Raw genomic sequence first — 11,936 nt, forward strand, 5'->3', positions numbered from 1 at the left:
TCCTCTGAGCACGTTTATGTTTTCAGCACCTGGAAGCTCTCTGAACCGCTGTCGGTGGTCACGGTTTTAATGGAGGCTTCTTAAGTAGGCATGATTGATTAAATCATTGGCCATTAGCGGTTAACTCGGCCTTCAGCCCTTTGCCCCTCCCCAGAGGTCTGGGGATGGAGGGTGGGGTGAGGCTGAATGTTCCAACCCTCTAATCACCTGGTTGGTTTCCCTGGCAACCAGTCCCCATCCTGAGGCTATTCAGGAGTCCCAGTCGCCCGTCTTCTCGCCAGCATTAACAAAGACACTTCTGAAAATTCCAAGGGTTTTAGAGCTGTAAGCAAGGAAACAGGGACAAAGACCAAAATATATATTTATTTTTATGTCACAATATCACACCTGTTAATTTTAACTTTTTATCTTGAAAGAATTTCAGTCTTTCAATAAAATTACCAAAATTCTAGTTTCCATATGCCCTTCACTCAGTTTCCCCCCGTAGTAACACAGTATAACCACAATACAATGATCAAAACCAGGAAACTAACATTGAGACAATGTTATTAACTAATCTACAAACGTCATTCTCATTTTGCCATGTGTCCCACTAAAGTCCTTTTTATGGCCCGGGATGGAATCCAAGATTCTGCACTGAGTCTAATTGGCATGCCACTTCAGTTTCTTCTCTGTGGGACAGTTCTTTGGGCTTTCTTTGTGGCTGATGACCTTGACGCTTTTGAGGAGTTCTGACCAGTTACTTCTGTAGAATGTCTTTTGATTTGGGTTTGTCTGCTGTTTCCTCATGTCGAAACATACATGTCGAAGGATGCATTTGGGGCAAGAATACCACCAAAGTGATGCAACATCCTTCTCAGTGCTTCATATCAGGAGGTACACGATGTTGATTTGTCTCATTACAGGTGATGTTCATTTTGATCACTTGGTTAAGAAGGGTATCTGTAAGATTTTTGCCCTTAAAATGACTATTTCCCCTTTGTGATTTAGTAAGTGTTTTGTGGAAAGGTACGTTGAGGTATGCGGGAGACCGAGAAGGGGCTCGGAGGCGGCGGGAGGGACCAGGGTAGCCATGGTGTGCCCAAGGAGGAGAGCATCTCATGCTGGAAGAAGTGCTCTGTCAGGGAGAGTTACAAAGTCAAGTCGATGGAGGACTGAAAAGAGACCAGCATTTTGTCAGTTAGGGATTCGGGGGACTTAAATTAAAAACGCCTTCAGAGAAATGTTGCAGGGGGAGAACTGTGAAGATCTAAAAGTGATGGCTTATGGAATGACCAGGTAAGGAAGTAGAAGCTACAAATCCAGTAATTAGGGCAGTTATGCTGGAATATCTCATCCGGCTGTGGTAGCAGGTAAAGAACATCGATTCCAAATGGTATGTGTTGTCCTCATCAATGAATCTTTTTCGGCAGAGTACTGAAGGAAAAAATTAAGAATCCATTCTCTAGGCTCTAGACAAATATAGAATGAAGGAGCTGAGTTTTTCTTTTCAAGATATTTCCTTTTGGCCCTGGCCGCTTTGGTTCAGCAGTTAGAGCGTTGGCCTGAGGTCCGGAGAGACGCGGGTTCAGTTCCCAATAAGGGCATGTACCTTGGTTGCAGTTTGTCCCCGGCCCTGGTTGGGTGCCACTCGATATGTCCCTTTCACATCGATGTTTCTCTCTCCCTCCCACCCTATCTGAACAATAAATGGAAAAATGTTCTCAGGTGAGGATTTTAAAAATTAATTAATTAATTAATTAAAAAAGATATTTCCTTTTGTTCTGCGAAGGAAGACCACACGGTTTTGTATCTGCATGAACTTTGACATGAGTAGTAGCACTACACCTAGACTCTAGACAAATACCAGATGAGGTGTTTCTTCCATTTTCTTTTCAAGGTTAGTTTGCTTTTCAGCCCCAGTGTCTTTTATAATTATTCTTTTGACTATCTGGACGGTTGATTAGCTGCACTCACCACTTGATAATGTGCAGGGCAGGTGTGTGTATGGATGTATGAGCTAGAGATAGAAGAGTGTGTCTAAATGCTAAGTCAATTAACATTGATTTGGTTCATAGTGAAGCCTACCATGTTATAAGAAAAATAAATATAACTTAAAGGCAAAGAAACACTAAACACCCAGGTAATTTATGGTGAAGCATACTTAGTTTATGATTTTGGTTAATACATACTTTAACTGGAACAGTGTTCTGCACTCATTTTTATTAAATACTGTAGGTGTTTGCTGGGGCATGAGGTAATAACCCAAATACAATTAAAATGACCATAAAATTAGGGTCTCCACATAGGCTCCCAAGGATGGGTCTGTTTGAGGCTTCTAGTCATCAGCATTGGGTGGTCTGCTATTGGTGCATGATACTTAAATAGAGCTTTTTCCCCTTAGGTCTGTAAGGTGTTAAGGTGTTTTTATAAAACCCCATAAACCCTCGTTAAACACTTTTTTTCATAAAGAAAACTTAAATCTTTATTTGACGTGTTTTCTGTGGCACTATTTTGGCATTTTTACAAGTCCTTTAAAGAATCACTAATAATTGCATACACCTTGGGGTGGGGGTGAGGGGTATTTATTCAGGTCTTTGTACATCAAACTGCCTGACCCACTAAGCAACAAGCACAGAATTTTGGTACATTTTAATTTAATAAGGAAAAAAGATCAAAAGAATCTCCAGGTGGAGAAAGTTAGGCTGATTTGGAGATTGCATATTAACTGATTGAAAGGAAGGTTTGACAACTGACTGAATTAACTGTGATTAAACATATTATTCACTACAGTGAAGGCTTCCCTAAACACCAAAGAAGAAACAGCAGCACTCTTTCCTACCCTGAAATCCTATTGCCTTTCCCTGCTTTATATTTTCTCCAGAGCACTTATCACCTCGGAACATAGTGTATAATTTATTTGTTGTCTCTACTATTTTTTGTCTGTCTGAATGTAAGCTCTATGAGAAAGGGACTTTTGTCTTTTTTGTTTATTGTTGTATATTTAATGTCTAGGACAGTGTTGGGACATAATGGCACACAATAAATGTTTGTTGAAGGAAGGAAGGAAGGGAAGGAGTGAGAGAGGGAGGGGGAAAGGGAGGGAGGAGGGAAGGAGTGATTAAATTACATTTCATTTGTGTTCCAAGATACAGCACGAACTTCAGCTCTCAGAGTCCAGCTTTCACATGCAAGTGTGTTTCTCTTACTTAAAGATCTCATTTCTCTCCCCCTTTCACTCCACATCTTGAATCACAAAATCTTGGCATCATTAGGAATAATATTTGTATGTTTTAGGAATGATGTGAGGTCAGACCATGGTTTCTTGATGATGTCATGAAGCAGTATTCCATATAAATGCATTTGCACTCTAGAATTTCTTCCAAGTAGAAACAGGTGGTTAAGTTCTTTCTTTCTTTCTTTTTCTTTTTTTTAACTTTGAGAGAAAGAAAACACCTCAGTTCATAGCAATGTTGATATTTGCAGACTCTCTTTCTTAAAAATATGTAACTGGGAGGACGATTCTGGGAAAATGGTGGAAAAGGAAGCACCGGACATCTGTCTTCTTACCTGGACAATAACAACACTGGCAGAATCTGTCAGCTGGAACTATTTTGGAACTCGAGTTTATTGAAGGCTTGCAGTTTCCAGAGGAAGGGTGGGCACTAAATTACAGTTAATTTTAATAAATTTCACCTCTTAGCACAGTACAGCTCCCTCATCTCCTACTCCCCAGCCCAAAGAAGGCAGTTGTGCATATGAGCCTGGAACAGCTTGCAGGAGCCAAGATGGGCATTAAGGACCCTGTCCTCCAAATAGTGAAGATCTGTGTCTCATCGCTGCTTCAGATCTTGGAAATGCAGACACAGAGGTGGCCGGCAATTGTTGTACCACCATCCTTCATTGTTGCAAACCTGTCTCACTGGCTTAAGTGACTTTCAGGGGATTTCATGAGCTGGCAATCTTTTTTTGTGTGTTATGCCCTCTCTCCATTCATTTTCCTCTTTGGGGAGCCAGACAGTAAAGAGTAGGACATTCAAAAGAAGATGCATATCTGGACGAAATTTGGAAATTATTGCACATGCCCATGGAAAGGCTCAGCCTCAGAAAAGACCTGTAAAGACTTAAGTTTTTACTTCAGGCTGATCCTCAGCAAGGAAACAGCTTACAACAATTAAAACAAAAGCAAAACAGTAAACCCTTGAAGAAGGAGAATAATCTGATTTCAAGAGATGCATCATTATTAGATTCAAATATTCATTTTTTCAACAAAGAAATATGAAGACATACAAAGAAACAGGGAATTACTGCCCATTTAAAGAAAAGAAATAAATGAATGAAAACTATTCTTGAGGAAGATCAGAGGGCAGATCTACTAGACAAAGACTTTAAAATAGCTGTCATAAATATCCTTTTTTTTCTTTATTGATTTTAGAGAGAGAGGAAGTGAGAGGGAGAGAGATAGAAACATTGATGAGAGAGAACATCGATTAGCCACCTCCTGTATGCCCTCCCACTGGGGATTGGGCCCACAACCTGGGCATGCGCCCTGACTAGGAATCAAACTGGCGACCTCTTGGTGCATGGGTCAATGCTAAACCCCTGGGTCACACCAGCTGGGCCTTAAAGAACTGAAAGAAGATGTGGAGAAGTCAAGAAAACAATGTATGAACAAAATGGAAATATCAATAAAAAGATAGCCCCCAAATAAGAATTCTAGATCTGAAAAGTCCAATAATTGAAATGAAAAATTTACTGGAGGAATCCAAAGATAGTTTTGAACAGGCAGAAAAAGTCAGCAACTTTGAAATAGTACAATTGAAAGTAAGAAAAAAATATTGAGCCACTCTGCCATGTGCCGCTGATCCGAGGCATGAAAGGCCCCCTCAGAATCCTTGATCTTTGAGTAAGAAACTTTGTGAGCGAGTAGGTGTGTTCGAACCCATCTAGCACAGTGATGGAGAACTTGTGTGTACCTGTCATTTATTCCATCCTTTACAGTGATGCTATAGGACAGAGAGGAATGGATAAAAACACTGGTGAGCAACTCAATAAAGCTTATGAAGCCTTCCGACAGGCATGCATGGATAGAGATTCTGCAATAAAAGAACTACAGCAAAAGATTGAAAACTATGAGTAGAGAATATGTGAGCAACAGGAACAGCTGTCACTTCAACAAACTATTATTGACAAGCTAAAAGCACAGTTACTTCTTGTGAATTCCAGTCAAGATAACAATTATGACTGTGTTCCCCTGCCTGAAGACATTGAAGCAAGAATGAATAATCTGACTCTTGAGCAGCTACATGATAAAGCAAAACCAGGAATACCAAGAGAAAAAAAATCAAAGAGAGAGGAAGTGAGATAGAAACATCGATGAGAGAGAACATCGATTGGCCACCTCCTGCATTCCCCACACTGGGGACCAGGTCTACTACCTGGGCATGTGTCCTGACCAAAAATGCACCTCTTGGTGCATGGGTCGCTGCTCAACCACTGAAAAACACCAGCTGGACTACCATTAATTTTGAATCAACATTCTTGTACTTATTTCAGTTAAAACATTTCTTTGAAGATAGCAAAATATCTACCATTCAAAATATATAGAAGATATTTTGAAAATAGTAGTCTTGGTTAGAACAAAAGGGATGATGTGAAAGACTCTAAAATATATGAGTAATTGAGTGAGTTTATTTTAAGTTTGGATAATGTGTCATTATTTATGAAAGTTTTAGATTTTAGTTTTCAGTCAATAAGTGTTCAAAAGGAACCTTCAGAATTGTTTAAATTACATTTGTTTTAACTCAATAAGATGTCTTTATCTGTAAAATATATATATGGAAACCTACGCTGGAGTTAAGTGTAAGTAACAGAAATCATGTCAGAGATAGCTTATTTCCAAAGAATTACTGATGTTTCATCAACTGTAACTTTATTTGTGGACAGACAATAAGAGGAAAAAAATAAAGCTCCAAATAAGAAAAAAAAAAGATTGGAGAAAAATTAACAGAGCCTAAGGGACCTCTGGTACACTATCAAGTTGACCAACTAACACTTTGTGGGAGTCCCAGAAGGAAAAGAGAAATAAAGAGAAGGATAGATAATTTGAAGAAATAATGCTAAAAACCCCTCAAATTTGATAAAAGACATGAAGATCAATATTCAAGAAACTCAATGAATTCTAAATAGTATGAATTCAAAGAGATGCACAGCAAGACACGTTATAATCAAACTTGTGAAGTCAAAGACAAAAAGAGAATCTTGAAAGCGGGAAGAGGAAAGCAACTGCTCACACACAGGGATCTTCAAAACATAATCAGATTTGTTATTAGAAGCTTTGGAGGCCAGACACAGTGGACTGATATATTCAAAGTGCTAAAACAAAGAATCTGTCAATCAAGAATCCACTATCCAGTAAAAATGGCCTTCAAAGGAGAGGGAGAAATTAGATATTCCCAGGTAAACAAAATATAAGGGAGTTCATTACCACTAGACCTGCCCTGAAAGAAATCCTCAAGGGAGTCCTGCAGGTTGAAACAAAAGGATATTACACAATAAGTTAGTATTACTGTAACAACAGTCTATAACTTCACTTTTTGTTTTCCACATGATTTAAGACATTAATATATTTTTAAAACTTATTGGTCTAAAAGCTAGTATTATCCTGGGAGATTCCAAAATGGCGGTGGAGTGAATGGAAGCTACACAGACCATCTCCCAGGACCAAACTGGAATTACAATAAAAATAAACACAAATTGTCAGGAAAAAGCAACAGAAAAGCAGCTTGGAGAACCACATAACCAAGGACACTGACTCAATCCAGGTAGGCTTGCAAAGGTGCCAGAGGGGGGCTGGGAACCCACAGACAGCAGCGGTCTTAGCTGTGAGCACTGTCGTGGGGTTAAACTCCCAAGCGGCTCCACAGCGCAAAGCCGAAACAGAGGCTGAAATAGCCACAGCCACTTACCTTGGGCTCCAGCACAGGGAGGGCAGACTGTGTGGGGACACTCGGGATTTGGAGAGCACTCAGAGCTTTTGCTGAGTTGCAGCCATGGAGGATGGTGGTCATCTTACTCCTTCCCAGAGCTCTGGGGAGAGGCAACGGCCACTCCCTCAGAGATTCAACCCCACCTGGTGACCATTGAAATGCAAATTGAGGCCCATTAACAACCAGCATCTGCCCCATCCTCGGGAAATCCCCTTATGCTGAGCACCTGAGGGAGTTTTTCATTCAACTGACAATCAAAGACTCTTCAGGTAACCCCTACTGATAGCCTCCAGGCAAAAAGCTAGAGGATAGCTGTACCATCCCTGGGCTAGCAACTCTAACCAGGAAAGTAAGACTTAACGGGGGTCCTCCCTGCCTCATCCAAAACCAGGAGAGGGAGCCACAAACAACAGAACACCAACACACACAAGGAAAATTTGGCAGGCTCCAAAGCCCACTGTGATAGCGAAAATGGTGAGACACAGAAACAAAAGCCAAATGAAAGAATAAGAGACCTCTACCAAAGATGAGATAAATGAGGTGCAGTTAAGCAAGTTAACAGAACTAGAATTCAGAGCCATGATCTTGAGGAAGCTCAACAGCATGTGTAAGGACATGAGCACCATGAGTAAAGACATAGAAATGTTGAAAATCAACCAGTTGGAAATGAAAAACAACCAAAAAAAAAATGAAGAATGACATATCAGAAATAAAGAACACATTGGAAGATCTAAATAGCAGAGTAGAGAAAGCTGAGGACCGGATCAATGAATTAGAAGATAGGGTAAAAAAAAAAAAAATCAACCAATCAGAAAAACAAAAGGAAAAAACAATTTAAAAACAGGAGGACAGCTTAAGAGAACTGTGGGACAACTGGAAACGTAATAATATTCGCATCATAGGAGTCCCCGAAGAAGAAGAAAATGAGCAAGGGTTAGAGAATATATTTGAAGAAATAGTGACAGAAAACTTCCCTAACTTGGTGAAGGAAGAAGGCATTCAAGTTCAAGAAGCACAGAGAGTCCCAAGTAAGAAGAACCCAAACAGGCCCACACCTAGACACATAGTAATCAAAATGCCAAAAATTAAAGACAAAGAGAGAATCCTAAAGCAGCAAGAGATAAGCAAAAGGTTACCTACAAAGGAAACCCCTGAAGGCTCTCAGCTGACTTCTCAACAGAACACTACAGGCCAGAAGGGAATGGCATGAGGTAATCAAGGTCATGAAAAACAAGGATCTGAATCCAAGATTACTCTACCCAGCAAGGCTATCATTCAAAATAGGTCAAATAAAGAGCTTCGCAGACAAAAAAAAAAAAAGGCACAGGAAATACATTAGCACCAAACCAGCACTGCAAGAAATGTTAAAAGGACTGCTGTAATTAGCAGAAGAAGTAGGAAAAAAAATATAGCCACACTAAACAAAAATGGCAATAAATAAATACATATCAATAATCACCTTAAATGTAAATGGATTGATTGCTCCGATAAAAAAGACACAGAATAGCTGATTGGATAAGAAAGCATGACTCATCTATATGTTGTTTACAAGAGACCCACCTCACAACAAAAGACTCACATAGGTTGTAAGTGAAGAGATAGCAAAAAATCTTCCAAGCAAACATAAAGGAAAAAAGAGCTGGGGTAGCAATACTCATATCTGATAAAATAGATTTCAAAATGAAGGCCATAATTAGAGACAAAGAAGGCCACTACATAATATTGAACATAATATATGTCCAACAGGAAGATACAACTTTGATAAACATATATGCACCCAGTATAGGAGCACCAAAATATATTAAAAATCTTCAGGAAGACTTCAAAGGAGAAATCTATAGCAATACAATCATAGCAGGGGACTTCAATACCCCACTGACATCACTACATAGATCCTCTAGACAAAAAATTAGCAAGGAAACAGAGACTGTAAATGAAGCACTAGATCAAATGGATTTAATAGCTACCTACAGAGAATTACACCCCAAAACTACAGAATTAACATTCTTCTCAAGTGCACATGGGACATTCTCAAAGATAGACCACATGTTAGCACACAAACTAAGTCTCTACAAGTTCAAGAAGATGGAAATCATATCAAGCATCTTCTCAGATCACAATGGCATGAAACTAGGTATTAATTACAACAAGAAGATGCAAAGACATTGTAACACATGGAAGCGAAATTGCATGCTATTAAACAATGAATGGGTTACCGAGGAGATCAAGGAAAAAATTAAAAACTTCCTGGAAACCAATGAAAATGAACACCCAACAACACAAAATCCATGAGATGCAGTGAAAGCATTCTGAGAGGGAAGTTCATAGCACTCCAGGCCTACCTCAAGAAGCAAGAAAAATCTCTAATAGACTATCTAACCTCACAACTTAAAGAATTAGAGAGCAAACAAAAAGAAAACCACAGAGCAACTAGAAGAAAGGAAATAGTAAAGATCAGAGCAGAAATAAATGACATAGATTCCAAAAAAACAACTCAAAGGATCAATGAAAGAAAGAGCTGGTTTTTCGAAAAAATAAACAAGATTGATGGACCCTTAGCTAGACTCACCAAGAAACAAAGAGAGAGAACCCAAATACACAAAATCAGAAACGAAAGTGGAGAAGTAACAACTGACACCACAGAAATACAAAAGATCGTTAACAACTACTATAAACAATTATATGGCAATAAATTCGACAATCTAAGCAAAATGGACAAATTTCTAGAAACACATAGTCTCCCAAAACTGGACTGAGAAGAGATAGAAAACTTGAACAGACCAATATCAACTAAGGAAATTAAAGATGTAATCAAGACTCTCCCAGCAAACAAAAGCCGAGGCCCAGATCACTTCACGGGGGAGTTTTACCGAACTTTCAAAAAAAACTAACACCCATTCTCCTAAAGTATTTTTAAAAATTCAAGAAGAAGGAAGACTTCCAAACTCATTTTATGAAGCCAGCATAATTCTAATTCCAAATCCAGAAAAAGACATTACAAAGAAAAAAAACTACAGGCCAATATCCCTGATAAACATAGATGCCAAAATCCTAAACAAAATACTAGCAAATTGGATCCAGTAATACATCAGAAAAATTATTCACCATGACCAAGTGGGATTCATCCCAAGGATGCAAGGCTGGTACAATATTTGCAAATCAATAAATGTGATACACCACATAAATAAAATAAAGAATAAAAACCACATGATCATATCAATAGGTGCTGAAAAAGCCTTTGACAAAATCCAGCATCCATTTCTGATAAAAATGCTCAGCAGTGTGGGAATAGAGGGATCATATCTCGACATAATAAAGGCCATATATGAAAGACCTACAGCCAACATCATACTCAATGGGCAAAAACTAAAAGCATTTCCCTTAAGAACAGGAACAAGACAAGGATGCCCACTTTCGCCACTCTTACTTAACATAGTACTGAAATGAGACAGGAATAAAAAATAAAAGAGATCCAAATTGGAAAGGAGAAAGTGAAACTGTCATTATTCGCAGATGACATGATACTATACGTAGAAAACCCCAAAGACTCCATAAAACATTTACTAGACTTAATAAATGAATTTGGAAAAGTAGCAGTATACAAAATTAACATCAAGAAATCGATGGCATTATTATACACCAATGATGAACTCACAGAAAGAGAAACTAAGAAAACAATCCCATTTACCATTGCAGCAAAAAAATTAAGATACCTAGGAATAAACTTAACCAAAGAAGTAAAGGACCTATTTGCAGAAAACTAAAGGTCATTGAAAAAAGAAATAGAGGAAGATATAAAAAAGTGGAAGCACATATCTTGTTCATGGATTGGAAGAATTAACGTTATTAAAAGTCCATACTACCCAAAGCAATCTACAGATTCAATGCAATCCCCATCAAAATACCAATGACATAATTCACAGAATTAAAACAAATACTTCAAAAGTTCATATGGAACCAAAAAAGACCTCAAATAGCCACAGCAATCTTGAAAAAGAAAACAAAGTAGGAGGGATCACATTATCAGATTTCAGGTTATACTACAAAGCCACTGTAATCAAAACAGCCTGGTACTGGCACAAGAACAGGCATATAAACCAGTGGAACAGAACAGAGAACCCAGAAATGGACCCAAGGCAATATCCTTAATTAAATTTTGACAAAGGTGGCAAGAGCATACTGTGGAGTAGAGGCAGCCTCTTTAATAAATGGTGTTGGGAAAATTGGACAGCTACATGCAAAACAATAAAATTAGATCATCAACTTACACCATACACAAAAACAAACTCAAAATGGATAAAAGACTTAAATGTGACTCATGAATTCATAAAAATCCTAGAAGAAAATGTTGGCAACAAAATTTCAGACATCATACGCAGCAGAATTTTCACTGATACATCACCTAAGGCAGCAGAAACTAAGGAGAAAATGAACACATGGGACTACATCAAACTCAAAAGCTTCTGCACAGCAAAAGATACAATCATCAAAATGGAAAGGCAACCCACTGTATGGGAGAGCATCATTGCCAATGATATATCAGATAATGGGTTAATTTCCAATATATATAGAGTGCTCATACAACTCAACAAAAGGAAGACAAAGACCCAATTAAAAGGAAGACCCAAAAGGAAGACCCAATTTAAAAAGAGACAGAGAAAATAAATAGATACCTTTCTAAATAGGACATACAAATGGCTAAGAGACATATGAAGAAATGCTCAACATCACTAATCATCAGAGAGATGCAAATTAAAACGACAATGAAGTATCACCTCACACCTGTCAGAATGGCCACCATCAACAAACCATCAAACAACAAGTGTTGGCGAGGGTGTGGAGAAAAGGGGACTCTAGTACACTGCTGGTGGGAATGCAGACTGGTGCAGCCACTTTGGAAAACAATATGGTGTTACCTCAAAAAATTAAAAATTGAACTTCCATTTGATCCAGTGATCCCACTTCTAG

At 38.5% G+C, this 11,936-nt stretch overlaps 1 pseudogene; it reads left to right on the forward strand.

Annotated features, from left to right (window-relative positions):
• The first annotated feature begins 4,959 nt into the window (after nt 1-4,959).
• Nucleotides 4,960-5,329, forward strand: LOC118643988 (annotated as a pseudogene).
• The last annotated feature ends 6,607 nt before the right edge of the window (nt 5,330-11,936 follow it).

This window comes from Molossus molossus, unplaced genomic scaffold, assembly GCF_014108415.1.
Source record: "Molossus molossus isolate mMolMol1 unplaced genomic scaffold, mMolMol1.p scaffold_m16_p_4, whole genome shotgun sequence".
NCBI lineage: Eukaryota > Metazoa > Chordata > Mammalia > Chiroptera > Molossidae > Molossus > Molossus molossus.